A 14,290-nucleotide genomic window follows, 5' to 3' on the forward strand; every position below is an offset into this window, starting at 1 on the left:
TCACACCAAACACTTAAGTAAATGATCATCAGAACCACTTTTTCCCCATCTCCAGACTTGTGGTGTATTCATCACACAGACAAGGTAGCTACATCAGCAATTTTAAGTGTTTGTGTAAAGGACTTTTCTCCTCCCCATCACTCACCCAAAATCTGTGGGTTGCTTTCTGGTTTGGCTCAAGAGAGAAGGCACAAGTTTTGCCCCCATGCCACAGAGGTGGCAGAGCTCCCACACTTGTCTGATGCCCTCATCTCCAGTGGTGAAGAAGGGCCTTGTCAATGCCCAGCTCTTCCCTGGGCCGCTCCAGCTGGGTCCCTTGCAGCTGATGTCACTGTCGAGGATGCACATTCCTCCTGTGGCAAGGCTGCAGGTGACAAGCCAGATTTGAGTTAAAGGATTTGAACTATAAGGCTGAGGCTTTTAAGGTGGCTTCTAATGTGAGAGGAAGAGATGACTGGTTTGATGTGATAAATGCTTTTTATTTGATCAAAAGAGGGCTTCAGCCTCCTTTAGTCCAGTTTCAAACCCAGTCCCTCTCCTTCCAGTTAGACCAGAGCAAACGTGCTGTGTGGAACTCTACAATGCATCATGTGGAGCTCTTGCCTTTGGCCCACAGCATCCTGGATGATAACAGATGGTATCTTTGGGCTGAAGGCTGGAAAATGGCTTGGATAAGCAAATTTCGCTCTGTTTTCTCTCTTTGCACCTGCCAGCTACATTCTCCAAGCTGGAGCAGGAGTAGCTTGCAGTGAACCTCTCTGATGAGAGGACATCATACACAGAGGAGGGGGGCTCGGGCCACTGCCACTATTATTCCACTGCCACTAAAAGCATGTTCATTTCCACTTTTACTGTCTGGGCAGACATCTCTATAAACTTCATCCATTCCTTTAATTACTTTTCATAGACTTCAGGCACCAGCAGATGTCTTTAGGAGGATTTAGATTAACTCTTGTGCAGTGTGCAGAGCTGGCAAGGAGAGTATGAAAGAAAGTTGAAATTGCCCATTAACAGAGCAAAAGTGAAAACACACAAGTATAATTGTTCTTTATTTAAGATAAAACCCACATGTGAACTACTGCCTAGTCTGGATTAGCTGCCAGGAAGCCAAGTCATGCACCCGGAGAAAGTCCTGGGTGATTTCCCTCCATGACAGGGCCCTGGGCTCCCAGCAGGGTAAGTGGCAGCAGAGAACAGGTCCTGAGTGCTGGCAGTGAGAGAGCAGCCTCTCTCAGCTCATGGAAACAGGTTTATTTGCAGCCACTTTTGGGTGACTCTCTGTAATTGCTCCCAAAGGAAGGGAGGGTTGGCTGGGGTGTCACCAAACCGTGAGGGGGCCTGGGTGGCCTTTCATCCTGCCCCAGGCCAAGGGTGGCCACACAGACCCTGTTTGCCCGAGCCAAGGCAAATATGCCTTGGCTCAGTGCTTGTTTCTGTGTGCTTGGCTGGGGCTGAAGGGATTGTTCACAAACAGGTGAGAGAAAAGTAAAGAGGAGAAATGAAGGGGCAGCCTCTAATGCATTCAAAGGGGAAAAGGCCATTTGAAAATTACTTGAAAACCCCTGAGCCTTTCAGGCTGTAATACTGGCAGGATGAAAGATGAGCAAATGAAGTGCAGTCAAGGTATTTTTAGAAAGTTGTACTCTATGGAAAATAGAAAATTCAGGCTATGAGTTTAGATGGAATGGTTGCAATAAGTCTGCTTTTTTGGCATGTCCAGCCTGAAGCAACCTAGCTGTGGTCCCGGGAGAGGAGTGGGGAAGGAAAAGCAAGAGGGGGAACATGGCACATAGACAGATTGGCTTCTGGATGCTGGCTTTCCTTCCTCCTAGTATTTTGCACTTTAGGAATATATTTCTAGTCACACAAGGAGCTGCAAATACTTATGGTTCTGAGCCACTCTATAGAGATAACCTCTGTAATGCAAGTGTATAGGCAACCACCTGGGTTGGGTGCAAGTCTATGGAGAATCAGGCCCAGAAAGCTTTTGTTTTTCTCTATGAAATGCAAATGGAATTCAATCAAAGGCCTGCCCACAAACTGGCACTACTTTAAATGTATCTCTGTTTTTTAACTGATACAAGCAATTGATGTGGGTTTTACATAGACATTGCCTAGAGCATTTCCTGGTTTTGTATTGTTGCCCATCAGAGTTAGAGATATATTAAACCACTGTATTAATATTTGCTTGCACTCTTAGGTGCTTATGCTCACAGAGAAAATATCCATAAATGTTAGTTCCATTTCATTTTCCTTTAATTCTCTGCTCCCATTGTAAAAAGACAGGCAAGTCTTCTTTCAGTTTTTATTTGATTCAGCTGTACTCTTCAGCTTTGGTTAAATGAGGATCCTCTGCCTCATGACGTTAAAAATAATTCTTTAAAATAATTTTTCTCTCCAGTTCTTGTTCTCCAGTTTACAGAAAGGCCAACTTCTTGTTTTTCTGAGAAAAGAGAATTTTTATGGGATTGCTGCAGGGAGCAACCCTAGACTAGAGGAGAACCAGATCCATAGCTCACATTTCAATATTTCTCTTGAGTGTTGAAATGAAAAACAAAACAGAATAGAATAGCTCAGCTGGAAAGGATCTACAGTGAACATCTGTCTACCACTATGAATAACAACAAAAAAATCTATATATGAAATATTTTACAAAAAATCTGTAATTCTTGTGAATTTGTCCCAAATAGCTATTAAAATAATTACAGGGTAGGTAAGGAGATATTTTCTGTTATCTTGAAAGATGCTACTAAATCTAATAAGCTTTGGAAGTGAATGAAATTTGGCTGAATAGCAAGAAAACAGATTACTTTTTCAGATGTAACTTACATTTGGAACACTGTTTGTGTCCAAGCAGAATTGTATGTATTCAACTGCTGAATGTCGGAGCTTTAATAAAACCCACCTCAGGCACAGAAGTGCAGTCTGTGATCTTGGTGTAGGTGAAGAGCCCGACTTTGCTGGAGACTGAAACGTGCCAGACAGCCCTGTTGTGGAGAGCAGGGGCTGCAGAGGAGCAGCTTGCCTTGGCCTGGAGGCAGGAGACTTTCCTGGCATGGGCACCAGCTGCTTCACGCTGCTGAGCTTCTGTGCTAGAAAGCTTCCCTGGGCATGGCTGATTTGCTGGGGTTGGCAGAGCAGCAGCTACCCCTAAGGAATGGTTTGTGGGTCTGGCATGAGAAGAAATCAGTGAGAATGCTGAGAGGAAACAAGTGTGGCTCAGTTTTCTGAGGATCCTGCATCAGTGGCATTCATGTCACTCCTGCCTTTGCTTCATGCTTCTCAAAAAATAGATCGGAAACAAAGATGATGGCTTCAATACAATGATTGTGGCTTCTTCCATTGTAATTATTTTAGCTGAAAGTAAGCTGAAGGAACTAAAAGTCTAAGTAAATTTCTTCACTCTTATTCTAGGGAAATTTGGTGTGTTTGTAGTTCTGTTGTCTGTCCCTCTTTCTGCCCTTTCTTCTGGGTGTGCTAGATTGATTTGTATCAGGGTTCCAAAAAGGTTTGTGAAAACTGGTATTTAGGAACAGGAGTGGGGGTCAGGCACAAATCTGAAGAGGAGATTTTTAATACAAGTTGCTTTTCAAAATGTCACTTTGAGGATGTGTTCATCATTGGCACTGCAAGAAGCCAGCAAGTGAAAGCTTTTACCCAACTTTAGCACACAACTTAGGTATAACAGGGCAGGAATTGAAAATTCAGCAGTACAGGAAGGAGGGTTACAGAGGAAATAGAGCAATTTTTGTTACTGCTGCTACATCTTTTTTTAATGTAATTAAAAAATGTTTCTATGAAGTGATTACCTTACTATATCTGAGTGCAACAGGTCCTGGGAGTGTGATGTATTTGAGTCATTCAGTTCATCACTGGTCCAAAAAGACAGAAACAGTGAAGAACTGAGGAAGAAAATACTTGTAGTAGATCAAGATGGACAAGCGTATTGTCTGGATTTATATGTTTTATTGAACAGAACCCACCACAGGAGGAGATTTTGAAAGGTAGGAAATACTCCAGCACTCCTAGGTACAAAAAGTAGGTATTAAAAGTAGGTATTGAAAATTGAAGTTTTAGAAATGGGAAGAAATTTGCTAACAGCAGTGGAGAAGAGGAAATAACATAAAAGGAAATAACATCAAAGGAAAAAGACAAACTGCTCAGTAATAACTGCAAAGTTTAGTTTTAAACAAATAGTCATCCTTCCAGGGCAGTAGATCAGAAGTGTTATTAAATGTGTAGTGCTAAACTGAGGCAGATCACTTTGGTATTGAGATGCAGATTTGTGAGCCGTTTACCTAAAGGTAATAGTTATATCAGTGTGAAGAGGAGAGGCTCCCTGAGGATAAGATACAGAAAATGACATGACACCTAGGATAGAGCTTTGAAGAGCTTTCACAGTCAGGACAAGAGATAGTGGAGAATGAGGAGCCATTCCAGGGTGCTGGGAAATCCATATTTGTGCTGGGCTGCAATGGAATATAGAGTGTGTTTTTTTTTTTTTTTTTTTTTTTTTTTTTTTTAGGACTGGGGGCATTAGAAGCGCCCACATTCTGCTCCTTGCAGCCCAGACCAAACTTATGACTCTTTGAGTTTGTATGTTAAAATAAATGGAATATCTCTCCCTTTTAGAATAGACATAAATCCCTCAAAAGTAGGGGCCAAAGCCAAGGTAAGTTTTAAAGGAAAAAAAAACAAAAGGATGACAAGGAGGGCTGAGAGTCAGGAAGGAGAAATTTAGTGCAGACTGTCACAGCTGAGAAGGGGACAGAACTGAGTGAGGTGCATATAGTGCTCAGCATAGCAGAGGAAGAGGAAAAAGAAAGGGGCCAGGAATGGGAACACTAGGCTTCAGAGGGATGAAGTTTAAATACCAAGGAGGGCCTGGGACCTGGAGTTTTGTGTGTCTGGTGACTACTACAAAACTTGAATCTTAGTAAGTGAAGACTGTGACTACCCTCTCTTCCCTCCCACATTAGTTTCTAATAACAAAATAAATCCCCAAACTGGTCCGCTTCATGCTTCAGGCAGCCTTTCTTTCCCAGAGCACACTTTATGTGCGGAATAAACTTTATGTTTATTTCCTGAAAGAGACCCTGGGTTTCCATCTCCCAGCCATGACTGCTGTGCAGCTGCTTTGGGAGAAGCAGGGCTGTGGGTGGTGCCTGGCCCCCAGTGCAGGGACAGGAAGAGAGACTCTGCCTCTTGATGTGGAATTTTGAGGAATTTTCTGAGGACCCACATCAAAATTCTTTCACTTCTTGGTAAAAAAAAAAAAAAAAAAGCATTAAAGCAGGCCCTGGTAGGCAAGAAATTGACATCAGTCATATAAACAAACTTCCTTCTCTTTCCAGGCCACCTTCCTCTGGCATCCACAACTCCCAGAACCTACTGAGCACCAGCTGCTCTTGTTTTAGCTCTCTCCAGAGCAGCTGAAATTTATGTGAAATTCTGCTTTCTAAAGCTAAATGTGTTAACATTCATTTCATTCCAAAATTAGTCTGAACTTCAGCAGCAAATAGAGTTAGATGTGGAGCGGGAGATGCCAGAGAATCTATGTAAAAACCAGGTACCATATATAATTTCTAGGAATGAAAAGCAAGTGTATAAGATAGAACTCTAAAAAAAGAGTTAGGAATTTAAGAATGAAAAAAAAATCATTTGCTTAGACCATTTAAGGCAGTTCATCCCAAACCAAAACAGTATTTCAGCAGAGACTGATTTGGATTTTTTTCCCAAATCAGAGACAAGGCGTGGATTTGAAATTAATTTTTACCCTTCACTAGGATCTTACTCTGTTTTTAGAAAAGTCCTTGAGGGGGATCCCACTGTCCACTGTAGAGGTGTTATGGTTCTTATGCAGGTAGGTTTTGGATGGGAACATTCTGTGAGGAAACTGGTGCAAAGCTGATAGGGTGTGCTGTAAATAGACAGATGACTCTTCTGACAGGGGCTTTTCCTTTCACACACTTAGCAATGCTAAGGAATAAGCTTCTTTACACAGAGTGGATACAGGTAGATAATCTGAATGGATGTTCTGTAAGACTGTCCCTTAGGAAGTTATTTTAAATGAGACATTTCCAGTTATCTCTGGAGTGAAACTTGATAATCAGGAAAACATCTAGAGTTCTTAAGCACAAATTCTTTCATGAGTGGAGGAGCCTCAGATATGATATTGGTGCTCTCTTGACATCCCAGGGGGGGTGACTGATGCGTAGAAAGATCTCTGTTGGCTCATTTTTAGCAGCATAGATAAGGAAGGCTGGAAGCACCACAGCTCTGTGCTTTTCAGCAAACTCACAGTGAAACACAGCATCACTTCTCTCTTTGAAAACCTGGGGTTGTTGAGCCATGTTTACAAATAATAATGGCTGAGGTTGTGTGCCAGTGTGATCAGGGAGTTTAATATTTAATCTGGCTGTCTGTGGAGTGCCCTTGGAGCTGTGTCACTGAGACAGATACCTGCCTGTGGGAATTTCAAGTGCTCCCCAGGAACTGCAATGCCTTGTGCTGACAAGTCCTTGATGAGTGTGAACTCTCACTGGTTTTTTCATCAAGGTGGCGGCTGGGGAAGCAGCTCCTGTGAGCAGTGCCAAAAGACAAATCCTAATTTATTTTAAAATGTGTTCAGAATGTAACATGTGAATGGGGGTGTTTCAATGTTGCTGTATATATCAGTCAATATGAAATCGGACTCTTGTAAGTCTGGTGTATAAAATGTGTAATTTTTTACATGTAATTCCACAGCGTTTATTAGTATTGCAGTGTACAGTAAATCAGACATAGTGCAATATATAGTTTGCTCTGGGAGAGGGTTGCAGGTGTGTTTGGCTGAGGTTAGACATTGCAGACCTGTTTTCTCTCACTTTGCTCTTGTGTTGTTGTTTATATCAGTGCAAGTAGGTGTAAACTGTGGCTAATTCAAGGAGGTGGCAATAACTGCCCAAAGTGCAGAGACTCAGACTTTGTATCTTTTATAGTGGGTATTGCACTCTGAAATATATTCCTGTTAATTTATCTTCCAGAGAGCATTTGAAAGAATACCTCCATTTGGGGGAAAGGGGTCGTGGTGTGTGTTTCCCTGTTTGGATGTTTTGTTGTGGTTTTTTTTGGTTTTTTGTGTTTGGTTTTTTTAACAGAAGAGCAGACAGAGTTGCTTTATCAAAACTTTTTTTTTAAATTTCAGAAATTTTGTTGAAGTCATATGGACAAAGGACATTTAAATGAACAGTTACTAGAAGTTGTTACGGTCTATTTAGTTCCTCCTTGAAAGCATCCTCAGTTTTGTCTGACATGGACCTAAGACCCCACATCCCATTGTGAAAATATCCCTAATGATGTGCTAGTTCTCAAGGATGTATCAGAGTGCTGCAGCTGACACCCGGTAACACTGCTCACTCCAGTGCTGGCACACTTTGCCTGCTGGGTGCAAAATCTCCCCTGAAACAGATCTAAGGCCAGAAGTCAGGATCTGCATTGACTTGCAGGACCATGCAGCAAGCAGCAAAAGAATTGATTCTCACTGAGTCAGGAGGCTAGGCTGAATGCCTGATCCTTTTCTCCCTTTGGATCTCTTTCCCCATCCCCCATTTTTTCATGTGGGAAATGGAAGTGTTGCTTCTCTTACAAGAGCTTAGCAATTTTCTTTTATTTTAGATGATAATAGCTAAGCATTGTGGCAAGGTTTTCTTTTTTCTCTTTTTTTTTTTCTTCTCCCCAGGACTGAAATTAAAGCAGAGCTTAATTAACAAAGACTAGGGGAGTTATGATGAATATCTCTGCTCTGAGACTTATCCTTCCTTAAATTTTATTTTATCAAAATTAATGTGCATCTGACAAAGAACTATAGGGTTCACACACTTATGGGGGTTGCTGGAAATAACTCCCTTTGCTTGCTTTAACTTGCTTGCAGAGTTTGTGCAGGAGAAGAGCTACAAGAACTTGGTTGTTTACCAAGTACACCATAGAGCTAACCTCTGCCACCAGGTCCAGGAGCTGCTCTGCTGCCTTCTCTCTTTGCTCAGCTGGCCTCCTGCCTAATCTTCCTGCTGTCACTGGGATGTTTGCAGTTACTTTCCCTCTCAGTAGCAGTTTGTGTTGAATTGTGTGGTCAGAAAGACACAGACAAGATTGTTTGTAGGCTTATTAAATTACACCAGCTGCAAAAAGGAGACGGTCCCTGAAGTACACAAGTGTTCTCCAGGCTAAGATTAATAATCTTGTAGTTTGAAGAATGCTAACTAAGCTTCAAAGAGTGTTTTCTCCCCGACATCTCTTCATTTACTCCTGTATTTATTAATTAAATTTTAAGCCCAGGAGGGCCTATCTGATTATTGACCCTGTCTCCTGTTCAAGGGCCCATTATATTATATTGTCACACAAGGCAGTGGCTGATATATGGCCAAAGCAGAGGGTCCAGAGAGGTGTTTGGTTTTGATAATGGCCATGGCTGTTACTCCTTGTAAGCACTCTTGGTTAAGTACTCAAGTGAAGCAGGATGCCTCTGTTACAGTGATCAGACCAAACCTCCTGCTGTAAGCACTTTAAAGCGTTGAAAAGAGAAGTTGCACAGGATCTCTGGAGGTTTCTCATGCAACTTCTGCCTCAACTTCAAATCTAGATCATGTTGCTCAGGGTCTTTTTAATTTGAACTTGACCTGTCTCAGTGTACTCATTCTGACTCCTCCTGTGCTGCCAAGTACAAAATCTCATGGGAAAATTTTAAATCGGATCCATTAAAAATTCCAAGTGTATCACATCCACACAGTTGTTATTGCCAACCCAATCTGTCAAATAATGAAAATCTGCTGATGGCATTCATTGTTTTTATTCAGTAAATCATTGTCATAAACTCTTTAATCTAAGAGCCTCAAAGCTGACTGAGACATTGATGTGAACTTTTGTGTGACATTTGCCATCAGTGGATCCCACTGAGCCTCCCTCATGGCTGAGGTCTCCTTTGCTGCCTCAGTTGTGAACCTTTGCACCTCTGGCACATGCCTGGAGATGAAAATGTGTAAATACCTTACACTTGGGCTGCTTCCAGCAGAGCCAGATCTAGGCATTTCTGAAACACCAGTGCAGCACAGCCTGTGTGCTGCTCCTGGGAGGGCACAGAGCAGCTGCCTCATCACCAGTGTTTGAGGCAAACAGAGGAAGATATGGGAGCAAACAGTGAACCAAAGTAATTGCACTTCTCTAGGTCTCATGGAATTATAATAACAGCTTGAAGTAAAATCTCTGTGTTTGAGGATTCATCAGAACAGCCTTTGTGCAAAAATTAATTGGGTCCTTTCCATCCCCTCTTTTTCTGTTCAAAGATGGGTTAGGGTGGCTTAAGCAAAGCTTTAAACCTGTTTCAGTCCTTGGTCTCTGAGAGAGGTTTTGTATCGTCATGTATAACTTTCTTTTATGACAGATCTCAGAAAGAACCACTGTAATTTTTCTAGCCGGCAAGAAAAAGAGAGAAAATAATTTCAAGAGTTTCCAAGTTTCACTCTTGCTAATGATCAGCTTGCCACAGAAGCTCTAAATGATGGGTTGGTGCAACAGATAAGCTGACATAACAGCTATGGCTGCTGAGTCAGCTCCCCTCCCTTTCCTGTCCTTGGTCTCTTGCAAGTGCTTCTTTAACACTGGAGTGAGCCAGCTCACAGAGCTCAAACAAAAAGAAAAAATTAGCTCTTTTTTTTCCTTTTTTTTTCCTTTTTTTTTTTTTTTTTTTTTTTTTTTTGTGTCTGTGTGTCTCTTTACTCTTAATCGTGAACTGCCAGGACTTCAGTTTCTCAATAATTTTGGTTTGATGTAAGTGTGCTGTATAAAGTGAAGTTGTCAATTCCAGCTCATCCCTGCTTGTGCTCCTGCTGGACCTCATGGCCCCTGTGTTGGGAGGCAGATCTTGGTTCTGATCTAGAGGAAAATCATCTCCCCACTCCACTCTCTAATTTTTTTTCAGGTTACTTTAAGGATGCTTGCTTGATATGGCTGATTACATAGCTACGCAAATACTAGGAGGAGGGGACAGGACCTCCTTTAGCTGCTGATTTCCACTTGTTTTGGCTGAGACAAAACAGGGAAGAGTACTTCAGATATCCCCTTGTAAAACTGTACCTGTTTTGCTGACACTAAATCATTTAATCTCCACTTTCATTGAAGGTTGATTAGTGAAGAGTACAGCCTGATGGAAAGAAAATATATAGGATGTGAAGAGAGTGAAGTATGGATAAAACATAATGTGATCCTCTTCAGAAGCCTTTTTTCTTTCAAAGAAATGGATATTGGCTTCAATAGGGAAAACGTAATCTCTAAAACATTCCTGCATTTTATGTTAGGTTTTTTTTTCCCAGGGGAAGATGAATTTTAGGATGGCACATCAAGGGGCAAATAAACTATCATGAGTTGAATATCCCATTAAGAAAATGCATCCTTCTGACTTTGCTTTCTTTCTTCTGCCCACAGCACCCAGCCAGACTGGTGGGATCAGCACCCTGCCAAGAGCCACCTCATCCTCGTGAACACACAAAGCCCCAGAAAGAAACGGAGCAAATATTTCCTATGGTAAGTGTGAAAACCCCAGCCCTTGCTGGCTGCTTTCAGCTGAATTTTGCTCTATAATTACTGAGCTGAGTGTAGGAAATTAAAGCTGTGTTTATCAGCAGCTTTTTCCATTGGCCTTACCAAAACTGCACTTGGTAGCCATTTCTACAGAGTCATTATTGTTGTACTGCTGTCATCACCAGAGAAAAGAGTTGTGGTGCAAAAAGATTCTGTAGCATGCACATGGCTGAAGAGGAGTCTATGGCACAGCAGATAATTTACCACAGCACTCTGCAACATCTCCCCCCCTCCATGTCCTGTCCCCCTCAGCTTTTCAGTTTCTAATATCCTTTTTAAAAAAAATTGTTTTCTCGAGGGAGCACTGGCGCATGACCCTCCAGAGCTGCAAGGTTAGAGCTTCCTTCTTGTAAAGCTGATGGCAGAGCAGTTGTCATGAACTGTGATACATGCAGTTGGGAAGGCATTTTGTGGCATCACAAAGGTAAGGAGAAAGGCCAGTTCATGTTATGAGGTGACTTGTGAGTGCAAAAAGGCTATCAAGATGGTTTGATTTTAAAAACTATTTTGTTTCTTGTCCTTTGCTGTAAAAAAAATCTATCTGCTGACACAGTGGGGGTGTTATTACAGACTGCTGCAGGATGGATAGCTCAACATTAGTCTGGTGGTCAAGGGAACCTGCAAAGGCAATTATTCATGAGCACACCTTACTCTTCCTTCTGACAGCTGGGAAATAAGTTTCTAGTAAAAATATGGAGGGTGGTTACCTCCTCTATATCTCTTTCCTTATTTCCTTGCTCCATGTGAGTACTCTGACAATTCTGTTTCTGAGCTAGGTTTTGAGCTTTTGTTTTTTTAGGTTGCAGACTATTGTTGTCTAGTCCTGGGTTGAGCAGTTTGTGTTCTATTTCCATGCCAAAGGTACTGGCACTGCTTCCACAGCACTTACTGGAAAATAAGAGAGACAACATCTTATGTGTACTGAGTTTCCTTCGAATTCTGTTAACATGAATTTACTGAATTGAATTGAATGAACTGAATTTAGGAGCAGCATGAAATCCATGCATATATATTTAAATCCCTAATTGCTTTAGAAAAGGTGCTCAACTCATTTGTTTGCCAGCAAAGCCATGCCATGCCAGCTCTGACTTCAGGCTGGAGAAGACCACCCTGCAGTTCTCACTGTTGGAGACAAAGAGGTCCATTCTGGATCCCACTGGTGCCTCTTGAAGAGATGTCCAGCTACCTCAGAACTTCACTGAGTGGCACCACCATCTGCTGAAGCACTCTCAGAAGCATCATGCACCCAGATTCAGCTCATTTATGGCTGGCACTGCTTGAGTTCAGGTTTGTGACTGCACCTAGTCCTGCTTTGAGTTTCTAGGAATTGGTGCAGCAGAAATAGTTGTTTGTGAAAATAAAAGTATTAGGAAAAACTATGTGAGCAGGTCAGGAGCTTGAAATTCATCTACAGCTGCTTGTCATGGGGGGCACATCCATCATAGAGGTTGTGTTGGTTTTGGCTGGGGTAGAGTTAACTTTCTTCACAGTGGCTGGTGTGGGGCTGTGTTTTGGATTTGTGCTGAACACAGGGTTGATAATATTGAGATGTTTCTTTTATTGCTGAGTAGGGCTTGCACAGAGACAAGGCCTTTTCTGCTTTTGGTATGGCCATGCTGATGAGGAAGTTGAGAGTGAATGAGAGGCTGGAGGGAGACATGGCCAGGACAGGTGACCCCAACTGATGCCTAAGGGGACATTGCAGACATTGTGGCATCATGCTCACAGTATAGAGTAGGGGAAGAAGGACATGGGGGGATGCTTGGAGTGATGGTCTTTGTCTTTCCAAGTAGCCATTGCATGTGATGAGGCCCTGCTGTCCTGGAGATGGCTGGACACCTGTCTTCCTCTGGGAAGTGAATTAATTTCTTGTTTACCTTTGCTTGTTTGTGTGGCTTGTCCTTTACCTATTAAACTGCCTTTGTCTCAATCCACGAGTTTTCTATCTTTTACCCTTCTGATTCTCTCCCTGATCTAGCTAGTGGGAGAGTGAGTGAATGTGGCTGCATGGGGTTTGGCCATGGCATAGGTCTAGATGGATAGGCAGCTGCAGAACTGAACTTGCACCTTTGAGATTTGGGCAATGCCCAGTATCTCTGTGTAGATAAACCTTTCCCTCTCTAAACTTTTGCTGTATAAGCAAACAGCAGAGATGGCAGTGCAGCTGACACTTTTCTGACTCACTAACTACTTTTAAACCTCCCATCCCCTTGAAATATGTTCCTCACTTGCTCCTTCTCTCCGTCCTTGTTTGCTCAATCTTTTCCAGCACCAAAATGCTGCCCAGCATTAAAACATTGGTGTAAAGGCCCAAGGTTAAAATGCAAATGCCTAAAGTTTGGGGTGGTAGGGAACCTGGGGCCTAGTAATTGCAGAAGTGCTGGCATCCCACATTTAATTAGGGGCTCAGGGACAGATTTAAAGCCCACAAGCAGCTGTTCATGCTCTCTCTCCTAGAGGGAGGTAGGGACACTTGCTGAAGTCGGGCACTAAATATTTTGTGAAATCCAGGCCATGCCTTGGTGGTTGGATCATCCAAAAATTCAAGTCCCATTGATTCTGAGTGGTGGAGAATATCATGTGTCACTTGTGTGTTCTGGAAAATGGCTCCTGTAGGCTGTCAATTTCAGGCACCCATTTCTAAAAATCTTGAGCTGGAGTTGCTAGAAGTTGTTCTTTAGGCCCAGTTCACTGCCTGAGGACTATTTAAAATAAAGCAGACTTTTAAGTGACTTTTATAAGATCAGAATTTTAGATATAGTTAATTAAATTGTTTAATTATTTTAAGAACAACAGAAAATAATGGTGTTTTTTCCTGTTTTGTTCTTTTTCTCTCCCAGCAGTTGGTCTCCTCTGCCTTCATTGCCCAAATGTAAATGGTTGCAGAAATTTCCAGATGAAAGTTTATGACATAAATGAATTCTTAGTGATTGATTTTTGTTTTCCTCTGTGAAGTCCACACAATGGGAGACGGCTGCTTATCACTGAGTAAGATCATTGAATGATTTAATGGGGGGTTAAATGAAAAGTAAGAGTTTTCATACTGGTGTGATGTAAATCCTGCGTCCAATTAAAGCCTCAAAGCATTTTTTAAAAGCTGTATAAAAGGTGAATCATTTCTGTAAACAGCCCTTAAAGTGAAAACCCAACACCTTTGCTGTGGGAGAAGTAATACGCTCTCAAATACCTCAGCAAACAAAGAGTCCCTCGCCTTCTGCGAGCTTCTCTCCTTTTTTTTTTTTTTCAGCAGCTCAGCATGGGGTGCCAGAAAAATCATTAACGGGCCCATCTTGCACTTCTGGCTTTTCCACACCTGCGGGTCCCCATCTCTGCCGTAGCTTTATGGACCGTGAGGAGGCAGGTTTGACGCCAGGAAAGACAGGCTCAGCCAACAGCTGCAGGAGGGGCAGAGGGCCAGACAGTAAAATGTAAAGAGGAGGAAGGAGAGGGAGCACCTTTGAAGTTTACCAAAAAAACAAAAGCATGACTTTGACCACTTCCTTTTTTAATTAGCTGTCTCAGGTACATTGAGCCACCAGTTTGAATGGATACTGGTAGGGGGTTGTTGGAAATGTCGAAGGCAATACTGTAAGGGCTTCAGCACAACGTGACTATTACTTTTTAAACTTTTTTTTTCTTTTTTTCTTTTTTTTTTTTTTCCTTTTTTTTTTATTGT

General features: G+C 42.1%; 1 long non-coding RNA gene across 2 annotated transcripts; it reads left to right on the forward strand.

Moving 5' to 3' along the window:
- Positions 1-10,739: 10,739 nt before the first annotated feature.
- On the forward strand, positions 10,740-14,220 carry LOC134416754 (uncharacterized). 2 transcript variants are annotated; one of them, XR_010027365.1, is made up of 4 exons: positions 10,740-11,038; positions 11,678-11,901; positions 13,458-13,602; positions 13,862-14,220. It is a non-coding gene; the product is annotated as an uncharacterized LOC134416754 (long non-coding RNA). The 2 variants fall into 2 exon arrangements; XR_010027364.1 differs by having other exon boundaries at positions 13,458-14,220.
- The last annotated feature ends 70 nt before the right edge of the window (positions 14,221-14,290 follow it).

This window comes from Melospiza melodia, chromosome 3 (assembly GCF_035770615.1).
Source record: "Melospiza melodia melodia isolate bMelMel2 chromosome 3, bMelMel2.pri, whole genome shotgun sequence".
Classification (NCBI taxonomy): domain Eukaryota; kingdom Metazoa; phylum Chordata; class Aves; order Passeriformes; family Passerellidae; genus Melospiza; species Melospiza melodia.